The 14,113-nt window shown below is 36.8% G+C and overlaps 2 pseudogenes; both read left to right on the plus strand.

Moving 5' to 3' along the window:
* Window positions 1-864: 864 nt before the first annotated feature.
* LOC138921361 (olfactory receptor 4C15-like) lies at window positions 865-1,797 on the plus strand (annotated as a pseudogene).
* On the plus strand, window positions 9,916-10,793 carry OR4C290P (olfactory receptor family 4 subfamily C member 290, pseudogene; annotated as a pseudogene).

Below are 14,113 nucleotides of genomic sequence, written 5' to 3' on the forward strand. Positions count from 1 at the left end.
TTTGGCTTTATCTCTTTAAGCATGAGTTACCTCCCAGTAAAATAGGGATAATAAGACCTACCATGGGCTGTTTACCATGCACTAAGCCATGAATAATTGCTTTCTTCGTATTATTGAACTTAGTCATAATGATAACACTCTTTGTTAGGTATTATTTTTTTTATAAACCTCTGTTCTTATTTTTAAATGATGAATGAAGGAAAACACCAACTCAACACATGCGTACTTGTTATCTGTTAGTATTGAGCTAGGCACCTTACCATAGAGCTTTCTCTTTTATAAAAAGCAAATTAATTAATCTTAAAGTCCCAATTCAGTTCAGACATTTAAAGAAATAATTAGGGGAGTTGTCATGATTTTCAACTGCTTCTTTAACTGGGTGTCATTTCTTCTTCTATTTGTAGATATGAGTCTCCTGATCAGGGATGGCGTGCCAGTCATTGTGCTCCGACTCCATGCAATGAAAGGCACCACTACTTAACTGGCAGCCCTCCTTTCTTCAGAACTTGGATAAGACTTTAGAATCCTCAACAATTCACTCCAGGAAACCACTATTAAGTGATCAGAGTTGGTGGTTGAGATGAAAACTATTTCTCATCTCTTCCACATGTGAATACCTCCATTCCCCCAAACTGAAACTCTGGCTATTTTAAAGTATTTAATAACTTATCTCCACCTCAATTCTGCCTAACTTCCCAAACCACCTTCCAAAATTTTATAATTTTGTTTTCTCAATGATGACAGAAGCACATAAGATAATTTTTCACATGGATGCCTCCACTTGTAGATGACTATGATACCATAAAGTGGTCTGAAGTAACTTTCTCTTCATTTGTGGTAGCTTTCAACTTTCCCTTGGAAATCATGGAAAACCAAAGCTTTGTAACTGAGTTTGTCCTCCTGGGTCTTTCAAAGAATCCAAATGTTCAGAAAATAGTATTTGTTGTATTTTCATTGGGCTGCATTGCAGCTGTTGGGGGCAACTTGCTAATTGTGGTGACTGTCATGATCAGCCTGGCACTCCTGGGCTCCCCTATGTACTTCTTCCTGGATTTCCTATCCTTCCTGGATGCATGTTTATCCTCTGCCATTGCCCCAGAGATGATTGTGGACTCTCTCTGTGAGAGGAAAACCATCTCCTTTGAAGGCTGCATGACCCAGCTTTTTGCTGAGCATCTTTTTGCTGGGGTGCAGGTCATTGTCCTCACGGCCGTGGCCTATGACCGCTATGTGGCTATCTGCAAACACTTGCATTACTCTTCTGTCATGAACTGGAGGCTCTGTGGCATTTTAATGGGGGTAGCCTAGATAGGGGGCTTCCGGCATTCCATGATACAAATTCTCTTTACTTTCCAGCTGCCCTTCTGTGGCCCCAATGTCATCGATCATTTCATGTGTGACTTGTACCCATTACTGGAGCTTGCCTGCACTGATACTTACATCTTTGGCCTTTTGGTGGCTGCCAACAGAGGGTTTATCTGCATAATAATCTTCTCCTTATTGCTTCTTTCCTATGGTGTCATCTTGCTCTCTCTGAGAACCCATAGTACTGAAGGGCAGAGGAAGTCTCTCTCCACCTGTGGATCTCATATAGCTGTTATGGTTTTGTTCTTTGTCCCATGCATATTTGTGTATGCACGACCTCCAACTGCTTTCTCTGTGGCAATATTTTACACCATCCTAACTCCCTTGCTCAATCCTTTGATTTACACTTTCAGGAATAAGGAAGTGAAAAATGCCATGAAGAAAGTGTGGTACAGAATAACGATGTTTTCCAATGAAAAATAAAATATTTAACTTTGAAAAAATTTTTTAGTCAAGAGTAAAAAAGTCAAATTTTCTTATACAAAAACTTTATGTGAATAGGTCTTTTTGATAGGAGGTAAGGTAATGAAATAAAAAAAGCACTAACATGAGAGTCAAGAAATAAGGTTTTCATCTGTAGATCACTTATCAACTCTAATTTGGTTACTCAGTATCCTCATATGTAAATTAGAAAGAGCTGAATTTTATGCTTACTTAGAATCCAATAACCAAAAAAGAATGAAAAGAGAAATCAGACTGCTTGCCATTCACTTCATGCTTTAAAAAACCCTTATGGAAGGAAGAGAAAAATATCTTAGAGATTAGGAACAGACACTCAAACTATTTCAAGTGAAAAGAAATTTATATTTATGGCACTGATGTCTGTGACTGATGAAAAACAATCGGGACTCAGGAAGGGCAGAGACTGGAGCATTCTCAGAACCTAACTGTAGGTGTACCTGTGTCACATGACCCCGTCATTTGACATGGTCCATGACCATCTGCTACAGAATTTGCATCATTTGGTGAATTTCTTGAGAGACAAAACCTGATTGGCCCAGGCTTGCTTATGGATGAGTTTCTCTTGGGTCAGGTGACCACCCCATACCTATCAGCTATGGGAGAGGAAGAGGAGCCAGATTCCATAAGGGAGTCAGCAATGAGCATCTCTTACACAAGTACAATCAAAGGTCACTATTGAGGGAAGCTGTTATGAGTGAAACCAGTACTAAAGCTGCATATACAGTGAGCTGAGTTTCCTCCCCTACAGGAGGATCAGAAACCAGAGACATTTGAGTCAACAATAGGTTTCAAGAGAGGGTACTACTTTAATTTACTTGGTTATTTGAATTTTCTTGCCTTTGTCTTCTACCTAGGTCAAAATAATTCTATTTGAATAACAACCAATAAAAAAATCATTCAAATTCAGACACATCTTTCATGTCATTCCCATAATTAAGGTTTGTTTGTCTCAGATTGCCAAATGGCCTCTGGGATAAATTACTTACAGAAAACTATTTCGGTCCTCAACACATTAACACTAATAAAATGCTTATTTATTGAGTATTATAGACAAAAATACTAAATAATCATTTTTTTCTTTACTTAATCTTCCATTTCAGACCCAAAGAAGAATATATGATATTAATTTTATGCCAGAGTATCTGAGTTATTCACTGGAACCCTTATCTTAGTAAGATGCAACTTTAAATGAGCAGAGTTTAAATTAAGGTCCTAAATCATCCTAAAACTAGAGGTGAGACAGAGGTGGGTCAAACTTAAAATAATACAAACCTCAGTTATCATCTCATCCCATTTTGACAGTTTCCATGAATGAATGACTGTAGTCAACTGCCTTCAGTAAAACCCTGGCACTGATTTGACAGAAGATGGAGTCCAGTTAGGTAATCCAGTCATTCAGGGTACAGTGAATTTTAATGAGCCCTCAGGGTCAGTTCACTTCAGAGCTGGAAGGAACATCAAGAGATTATTGATTCAGCTTCTTGCCTTTGGCCAGTTTAATGGTCTCCTTTGAAACTAGCTTCTGCAAAGTGTTTTCACCAGAACTGGGAAGGCTAATTATTCCCTCAAACATAGGGAGTTAATTTAGGGCTTTTTGACTGGGAAGTTTAATGCATGGACTCATTCATTGGCTGTTCTTGTTTTCCAGACCAAGAAATCTTATGACATTACTGTATATCTTATTAAAATAAAAAGTGATTTGGACTTGTACTTAAGAGATTTGGTTTCTAGGCTCAGTTCTGTTACTAATTAGCAACATGACCTTAGGCGAGTTATTTCATTTCTTTAGTCTTCAGCTTCTTGTGTCTAAGGAAGGTTAACAAAAGCACAAATATTTCCTCTCCACTTTCTCTGAGCCAGGGATTCTTTCCTTTCATGTGTTACATATTTTAGTATTTATAGAGTCTTTTTTTAAAGTAGGTCTTCAGGGTCAGCTCCAATGGCCTAGTGCTTCAGTTCAGTGCACTCCACTTCAGTGGCTGAAGTTCAGTTCTGAGGTGTAGACCTACACCACTCATCTATCAGTGGCCATGCAGTGATGGTGCCTCACATATAAAATAGAGGAAGACTGCAACGCATGTTAGCTCAGGGCAAATCTTCCTCAGCAATATATATATATATGTGAGTAGGTTTTCATATTCTCATTTAATTGATGGAGAATCTGAGGCTCAAAGACTTTAAGCAACATCCTAAAAACCTTCTTCAGTATTCTTCTAGTCAATTTGTAACTAAAAAGGCCAGATGTTGGGATATGATTTTCTCTGAGACACATGGGCTTGTTGGTTGCCACTAGACACTTCAGCAAAGTGCAGAGCAAGGTAGAATCTATTCATGGCATTCTTCCACCTCAATATCCATCGCCCATCTTTCTCCTTCCATGCCTACTCTGGACCTCTCACTTCATCCTCATTTAAGGCACTTAGCTTGTAATGTCATATCTTGCAGGTAATTCTTACACCAGAGGGCTGGGTATTAACATGGTTTTCCAGGTAACAAAGTAATTTTGTAATGTAATCTATCCAATCTTTAATAGGTTGCAACAATTTAAAAGAAAACACATGTCTTCCCTGTAAGTGGAAGGGCATACATCTTTAAAAAGAAAAAGGAAAAACATAAGAAGTATTCAAGAATTACTTTCCCTTTTCCTTCTTTCCTTCCTCTTCTGTACACTGATTCATAAGCACAAAGATAGGATTAGAAATGGGAGAACATAACATTAAAAATGTTAAAATAAATAAATAAAGATTATTACTTGTAGCCTTTTATAAAGAGAAAATATGAATTTAAAGAGGTTGAGAAACACTTAAATTCACATAGCAGATAAGTAGTGAGACCCAGACTCATGTCTACCTTACATATTTCATTTATCTAGCCGTACCTGACCTCAGGAACTTCCATGCCTCTAGAAGAGATGAGCTGAGCAAATCACATGGAGAAGGGAACAGAGGTTCCTCATCTGCAAGTCATAGTGAGTTGAAGTTTAACTAATTGTTCCCAAAGTCTACTTTTGCCCTTGGTCTGTCTGAGCTAAGTATCTCATTGGACATCCTTTGGGACAAAGTTGGGAGTAATGGTTTCCTTGGAGCTCCTGAGGCTAAAAGCCTGCCTTAGGCATTTGCAAACTTTTGTGGGAATTACTATAAATATCCAGTGCAATATAAAGAAAACACTTAACTCACGTTTTTCCAAAAGAGAAACTGTGGGAAGCTAGCTCTTCAGAGGCATTTCTCTCTCAAAGCACAAGAAGGGTTTTCTCCAAAACTTTCCAAGAACCAAATTGAGCAACTTCCCCTGTTTTGCACGATGCTCTCCCCTGCTCCAGTAGAAGTGTGGTTTTGTCTAACCTAGTGCATCTGCTCAGGAACCATGTGAAGCACGGCCATGTGCAGCAGCCCCTTTCCCCATAAACTCCCTACACCCCATAACCTCTAGGATAGAAAGCATTGTAAATCTCAATAAAGTATATGTTGCATGTTTCATTCAGGCTTCATATAATTCACCATCTAAGTAAATCAAAGTGGTAGATATGAAAAATATATTTTATTGCAAGTCATCTCTTTGCTTATAAGAAAAGAGGTAAGTTTTTCATCCATCTGAAATATTTTCTTTATGTGCTTCCTTTAGACTAACCTGATGGAATCTATTCTCAGTGTGTCACCCAACAAATAGTGGGGGTACTGGAGAGTATTTCCCCCAATGAAGTGTTATCATGGTCCAGGGCTCCTAATCCTTCCCTGGCCTCAGGACAAAGCTACACTACCTCTCAAAAGCATCTCTGCTCACAAAGGTTGCACCAAACAGCACCATGGCCCTGAGGACCGCGTGGCAGAAGTTTCTTTCTCGGGGGTCAACTCATTTGTAGAGTTTTTGGTCAGTGCTGATATTTGTGGGACAGAGCATAACATAGGGCTGCACTTCATACACACCTGGGCTTTCAAGATCCTTGACAGTGCTTTCTCATGACCTACAACTGCACCCCCTCTCTGGTTTGGGGGCAAGTGATAGTGCAGTGTTAAGGGAGAAAGAAGCTGAATTCTTGGATGAAAGCTTGGGTCAAACTAACTTTTCTAATATTTTTATTAAAAATAATAACTGCAATTCTCTCTGCTCTATATGGCTATCTATTTACCTGACTCTCTCTCTGCTGTCTGCTCACTATGACTCTCCTCCTCTCTCCTACTCTGACTTCATTCAGTCTCTGCTCTTTCCTTCTCTTCACTATTATTCACTTAGGTTTCTAGTTTTCTGCTTTGATGTTTGTCTCATCATGAAGTTTACAGAGCTTGATTTGGAGTCAGAACAGGGAATTAAAGTATCATTTGGGATCTTTCTCTAATGGCTAGGAATTTGTCTTCTCTGCGATGCAATCTACATGATGACTGGGATTTGATGTTTTATATGACATAGAAGGTGAATACTAGAGAGAGATACTATCCAGTAGCATCTCACTCTAGTTGTAGCCTAACTGTACCAGGTAAAACTTTCCATATCAGAGCTCAAACTTTGTACACAGAAAAAAAAAGGCAAATGGCCACACTTATTTTGTGAGAAAAAGCACAGATCAAATGAAATTAAAAGAATGAAAATCTGTTTAAAAGATTAGATTATAGAACAAGAACAATATATAATCTAGGCTTGTCTTTTTGAATTAAGTGTATATGTTTAATAAAGCATATAGCAGTATAGGAGCATAGGAGATAGAACCAGACATCTGTTTATGAGAAAAGAAAGAGAAGAACTGTGGTACAAAAAATGTGGTTAACATTTCAGAAGGTAAAGGAAAAAAATAAGGAATAAAGCAGGGAAAACAGCATGCTTCACTACTGTGATGACCCCAAAATCAGAGAGGTAGGCTTGTCCAGGAGTGTTAGGAAATAGTAACTGAATTGAATGATCAGATTCTGAGGTGGGGTTGATCTGACTTAATGCATACACTTTGTCAAGTGCTGCTTCTCTGTACTCATGTCCCCAAATGCTTTCTCTTTACTTATTTAAAATAAAACAAAATAGAATTACGTGACCTCACTTTCATGTTTGTCCATTATCTGCCCACAAATATACCTCCTACAACTTTAATTTAACGAGAGTGGAGTTTTACAGAGATCATCTTTATGTTTACCTGAAGCAATTACTGCTTCTCCTCTTCTTATGATTGTTTTTTACTCACTCTTCTCACCCAATTTCTCCTCTCTTAAGAACAAAAACCTCCCTCTCTTTTGTCTTTACCCCCGTGTATGAACCTAATATACTGAAAGTAAGTAATCATTAATTCATTTTCCCTTTTGTAGTTGTGAGAGACGATTGGAACTGCCCATCAGAACTTGTAGTTTTATAACATCTCTAGTTTATCACACTAAAGTAATATTATTTTCACTGAACTGTGAAGAAACAAAGTTTTATTTAGATGTTTGTGTTTATTAGAAGTAAATAGACAATTTGAATTTCTAATATTGGAAATCTAATATTGAAAAATACTATTGAAATTCTACATAAAGAAACCTAGTTTAAGTTTATTGAATACTTGAGTTTCAGAGAAACTCATTGGAATATACAGTTTAACATATTTGAAGCCATAACTCCACTTCTTTCTCATTTTTGAATCTTCACTGACCAAACAAGTTATTCTCTAGGAATCTTTCTACCTTTGGAATCAAAACTGATTTGGTATTATCACATACAGTTGTGTGTAATCTTATGTAAGTAATTATCTTATCTACAGGCATGTTACTCTTCCAACTTGAATGTAAAGAGGTTGAGGACATCTTTCCATGCCACACTACAGTGACTGCAGATGTGAGTAGGTTCTCAGTACATATATGATGACTTGATGATGTTACTAATTCATTGATGGATTGGTGATTCATGAGAAGGAGGAAGAGTTTCTCAAAATGCATGCTAAAATAAATTCTAGATCATTTGTCTTTAATATTTAAGAAAACATCATAGAAATATTATGAGACATAGTAAAGATGATAACTCCCCAACTGAAGTAATAGACTAAACTGGAAAGGAGAGAAAACTTGATAGATTGACTATATAAAAATGAAACAGAAACTAAAGAGCTCAAAATTTAAAAATATCAAAAACTTAACTACAGGGGCTTGCCCCATGGCATAGCAGTTGGGTTCGGAGCACTTCACTTTGCCAGCCCAGGTTTGTGGTTTCAGATCCCTGGTGCAGACCTATGCCACTCATCAGGCATGCTGTGGCAGCAACCCGCATACAAAAAATAGAAGATTGACACAGATGTTAGCCCAAGGACAATCTTCCTCAAGCAAAAGGAGGAAGATTGGCAACAGATGTTAGCTCAGGGTAACTCTTCCTTGGAAAAAAAAGAAAAAAAAACTACAAAAGACATATATAATTCAGAAAAGATGAAATACAAGAAAGAAATATATAAAGTGTTATACCATATCATTAATCAAAGAAATATATAGCATGATTTTAATGCTATTAACCAAATAAATAAGATAATGCCCCAAGTCAAATTTTTATTAGGAATCTGTTCCATATTTCTACAATCTTAGAAATAATGGAAAATGATCCAGTCTTTACATAAGAGAGGATATTTAACCAGACAAATATAACACTGAGAAACCTGGAAGAATGGGTAAGAAAGTAAGTTAATTGTGAAGTGTGGAATTGGTTAATTATCAATTTTTCAAGGGTACTTTTTTTACCCTGTAATCTACTGTTAACTTTGGATATTTTGTTATGAAAATATTTTTGTTTTATAATTAAAATTTCTCTAATAAATATGGAAACAAAAAAAGGCCATTAATAATTATGAAAATTTTCATATTTCATGTCAGCAACCTCCTGTAAATTTAATCTGAATAAAATATTAAAATAAGCAAAGGCTATAAGTGAGAAGAGGCTTATTCAAAAGCTCTCTATTAGAGTGAACATTTGAAAAGAAGTAACATAAAAATAAATTATAAAATTTATATTATGAAATGTTGATATGTTAACTTACAGTTGCTAAAATGGACAATTGTGTTACAGATACTCTTTAACTGCATGCAGAAAGACTTTTAACAATCAAAAATGAAAATAAAAAGTATAATATTACAGGCCGATTGGAATTCTATAGATATGTATGTATATAAACAAAGAATACAGTAGAATAATGGGAATTACCTGTGTGTTAAAATTTTGAAACAGTTTTTGAATTATGTTTTCAGAGAGATAAAAATTGGAAGAATAGAAATATCTGAAATATAGTGGTAGGAGAATCATATATGAGTAAAGGCATTGTTCAATTTACAGAAATATAAGAAGTGGCACATCACTTTGGATCCATGGGATGTGGAACTTGATACCATGCATCCTCTATGAGTAATATATTATGTCAAATATATAGTAATTTTCCTCAATAATGCCAACCTCAGTGATTTACTCAAATATTTTATGTGCCATGACTGACACTGAAGGTAAAATTATGGCCACTAAAAGCCTAAAATTGGAGGAATAATTTCTTCTTAAAGAATAATCCACCCAAGATATTTAAGAGTCACAAATAGTGGATGCAAACTGGTGTCCAAATCAAGAAATGTGTTTTCTCAAGAGGGATTCTCTAAATGAATTATTTCAAAAATATATAGGGATGTTATTTTTCAGTAATTGAGATGTGTATATATATATATTGTATGCTCATATACATATACTTAATAAAATGTCTATTAGAGTTTCTAATTTTCATATGAAGAAAGAGTTTTAAGACGTTAAAGTGATTTGATCAAGATCATGCAGCACAGTCATTAGTCCTCAGACATTGGCAGAGGGCACAATCACTTGTAGGCTTATTTTCCCCCCAAAATCATGATCCACATAGGAAAACCTTGAATAAATACCCATGGTTAAAGCATGGACAATAGCATTAAAAAGAAAAGTTTCCCAAGCAATTATAATGCATGAAAAACTTTAAGGACCACTGAGTTATATGTGTTAATGGAATCAGAACTGTAAAGTTGGAATTCAGAGTCAAAGTCCATTGCTATTGCCAAGTCACCATTTTCCTCATGATCTTTGCAGATGAACAATTTCTTATCTGCATCCTTTCTATGTTCACTGTAACCGTGGAGCTGAAATAGTCTGAATGAGTTCATTCTGCTTGGGTTAACACAGGAGCTACTAAAGGAGAAAATAATGTTTGTGGTCTTCTTGTTTTTCTACCTCACAATTCTGTCAGTCAATTTAGTTATTGTGATGACCAAGACATTGCCAGATGCTTGGAAGCCCCATGTACTTCTTCCTTTTCTACTTATCCTTTGCTGATATGTGTTTCCTACCAACTGCTGCTCCTAGGCTGCTTATAGATTCTGTGTGTGAGAAGGAAGTCATCTCCTACAATGAGTGCATGACCCAGATCTTTGCAGTTCACTTCTTTGGGTGCATGCAGATCTTGGTGCTCATCTTCATGTCCTTTGATTACTATGTGGCCATTTCTAAGCCCTGTGATACACAACTACCATGAGCCAGCATGTCTGTTGTGCATTGGTGAACCTGGCATGGGTGGGGTCTTGTATCCATTCCTCAGCACAGTCTCTTGGCTTGGAAATTACCCTTCTGTGGCCCCAATGTTACAATCAGTATTTCCATGATATGCAATGTTTGTTGAAAGTTGTATGTCATCAATCAACATAGTGTTGAATTGTGTTGCTATATGCATGGTGACTTTTGTGATCCTGCTTATCTCCTATATTTATATCTTATGTTCTCTGAGTAACCACAGTGCATACGGAAGAAGGAAAGCCCTCTCCACTTGCACCTACCATGTTATCGTTGTCATCTTGTTCTTCACTCCATGTATATTCCCATACTCTCACCCTCTAACCACATTTCCAGTGGAAAAAGTGGTGGCTGTGCTTTACACTATTGGGGCATCTTTGCTGAAGCCCCTCATTTACATTCTGAGGAATGAAGAAGTTAAAAATGCCAGGAGAAAGTTATGGTGCAAAAACTGACTCGAGGTGGCAAAAACAGAAGACTCCATTGCCTATTATGTAAAAGTTTAAATAAAATTGGATTGATAGAAAAGAGAAAATGTTGTCATTCCAACGTAGGCAATCTAATCCTTTTCCAGGGGGGTGTTTGGAGAAATATGAAAAATGATCACAGAGCACAGACACATTTCATTTTGAGTCAATATCACAGAGCATCAGCATATTGAGAACAGCAGTATTTGTGGGAGGATCAACCCACTCCTCACTTCTGCTTTCCGCATTGCAGCTTATGAGCCACATCCTGTTGTATCTATGACTTTACCTCCCTCTGTACATTATTCTAGTTTGTATTTCTTTTCTCCGTGTTTCTGATCTAAGTTGAAAAATTGGTCCCAATTTTGACTCATTCATTTTGTTGGCGAATCAGTTCCGGATTCTACTAAATCTGGATCTTACCTTTTCCAGCTCAACGGTGAATAGCCCAGAAACTTATGATCCCAAAGGAGCATATATATATATATATATATCAGCTAATTAAGTCCCTAATTGATGCTTGTCTTCCCTCTGTAACAGCCGTAATACTGGCCTTTCCTTTGCCTGTTGAACATGTACGAGGAGAAAATCCATGGTCTTCTATTCAAATAAGGACAATTCTAGTTAGAACAAATATATGCATTGTATTGATTCATAATTTTTCTTCATGTACTGTAACAAATTTTCTGTTTATCATGTTAATTTTTTGTGCATACTATTTAGTTTTATATACATACCTATTTTTGTAATTTAAGTCTGTGGAAACTTCCTTAATCTTTGATTGATGGACTGGCAACAATTTGAGAATTATCTATCCAACACCTCATGGATGAGATCATGTATCTAAAAAAGGCAACAACTGACATAAAAAATAGAGCTAATGTCATAATAATCCATCCAAAAGGAGAAGATGTCCACAGAAGCGAGTTTTCCAGCTTGGATATACAAAGAACAATATATTAAGGAAGCAAAATCCCTCATTAGGTATAAGGTATAGTCCTAGTGCAGAGAAGTGTTTCACTGACTTGTGTGTAAGACTTGCCAGTTGGCCGGCAAGTACACTTCTGGGTTAGGAGAAATGTCTCAGGCTATGGCTACTTGAGTTCTAGCTTTAGCAAGCAAACTTTGTATGTCAACTGGGCTTCCTATGGAGATTTTCCTTCCTGGAGAGAAAGATATTGACCAGTGACTGGGATAAACACTTTGGTGTTTTGATTTATACTTTTTAATGTATCTCATTAAATTTACATTCCTGTTCAGGTTCTGTTAACCAATGAGTATGGAGAACAGGAGCCTGAGGGAGTGACTAATGGATCTATCACTGAGAATAAATATAATCAAGACTATTTTTTCTACAGATCTGAAGACTGGACCCTAAATTGGCAAATGAACTCATATAATGCCTCTTTGAGAAATTTTGTATGAACACCTCTCCTGGGGATAATGGCATTGATGGACCTTCATACTCTGATAATAAAAGTTTGGAAGATTTATTTATATCTTTTACTCTTTACTGGAGACTCTCTCAAGTATAAGCCCTGCAAATGATGAGGCAGGATTTTCCTGAATTGTAACATAAGGCATTGATAAGCTACTTGCCTTGCCAGTTTTGCCACAAATTTAGCATTGCTATTAATTGCTATTGTTTAACATTATATAAACAGAAAAGAAAAAAGAGAAAAGGAGAAAGGGGAAGTAGTAATGGAGATGAAGTTATGGAGGGGAGAAATCTTTTCATCTTGAGTTTTGCCCAAATACTCTGGGTAAAAGTGTTTGTGGAAGGTCATTGGTTATGAGGAAGCTTTTTTCTTTTTCCATTAATTGAGATTCGCTGAGATTTCTCTGAAGATGCATGTGTTTAGGACACCAAAGCTCAGAGAAGTTTCATTAAAATGTTATATTAAAACTCTAAAATAAAATCAAGGGTTACTGTGACTTTAAATACCATCTTTATGCTGATGACTTTCACATTTATATCTCCATCTCACACTTCTCACTTGAATGCCAGACTTGTATACTCAACTACTTGCTCGACATCTTTCTCTATATATCTAATAGATATTTTCACATTTAATGACTGTTTTCACCCTAAATACACTCTACATGTAGCCTTCCCCAGAAATTCCATCTTTCTAGTTTTCCAGGCCAAAAACATGGAGTCACAAAAGTTGATATCAGAGCTCACACCTAACCTATTAAAAAAAGTTTGCGTTTAAACTATTTGCAGTATATGATATATTTTCCCATTAATTCTCCTGTCATCTTGGCCTGAGCGGCCATTCTCTCTCACTGAGACCACAGCCATAAACTCTAAGAATGCTTACTACTTCTACTCTTGTTCTGTTGAGTCCACTTCCAGGACAGCAGACTGAAACTCCTTTTGAAACTAGAGGCAAATCAGGACTTCTCTGCTTAACACTCTGCAATGGTCCCATTTCACTCAGACAAAAGGGAAAAATCTCTGCAATTATTTAGCCTTCTCTTGCCTCCTTGGCCTCTTCTGGTAATTCCACAGTAGCTCCCTTGGTTCCAGCCACCCTGGCTTCCTTGCAACCTTGACCACAGCAGGCAGGCTTCACTTTGGGGCATTTGCCTCAGCTGTTTTCTTTGTTTAGAATTCTTTTCCAGTAAGGTGCTTGGTGAACAGCTTCACTTGCTTATTCTAGTCTCTCCTCGATAAGGCTTCCCTTATGCCATATTAAATACAGCACTCCCATCAGTGCTCCTGATCTCTTATCTTACTCTATTTTTTCCTTCTTAATAGCATTTATCATCTAACATACTACTTAATTCACTTATTGTATTTATTGTTTCTTGTCTGTCCCCACTAGAATGTAAGCTCCAAGAAGGCATGGGTTTTTGTCCATTTTATCAGGATTATATACCAAGCCAGTTGTAGAGCGCTTTCATCATAGCAGAAATTCATTAAGTATGTGTGGTAGTTGTTGTAATTGAGTGTTTAGAACTTGATGAGTTTAAACCAGAGAGATCCTAATACTAACACTTGCTGGTTTCTATAAGAATGCTTCACTTCGTGTTTTCATTTAAATGATAATTTTGAAACTCATATGAGTATACTCTGGGTCATCTTATGACCAACTTATATACAGTTGTAACCACAGAATTTCCATGCCAGAGTGTGACTACTGTTATGGTGGCTCCAAATACTGCTGCATTGTGACTGAAGGCTAAGAAGTGAGCAGAGGTGAGCTTGAGGAAATTCTTATGCTCACATTCTGGTTTACATCACAAGTGCTCTTGCGTTTGGTCAAAATGAGCCAGTCCATGAGAGCCTGCCCATCTCTGGG

The sequence above is a fragment of the Equus caballus genome, chromosome 29 (assembly GCF_041296265.1).
Source record: "Equus caballus isolate H_3958 breed thoroughbred chromosome 29, TB-T2T, whole genome shotgun sequence".
Lineage (NCBI taxonomy): Eukaryota > Metazoa > Chordata > Mammalia > Perissodactyla > Equidae > Equus > Equus caballus.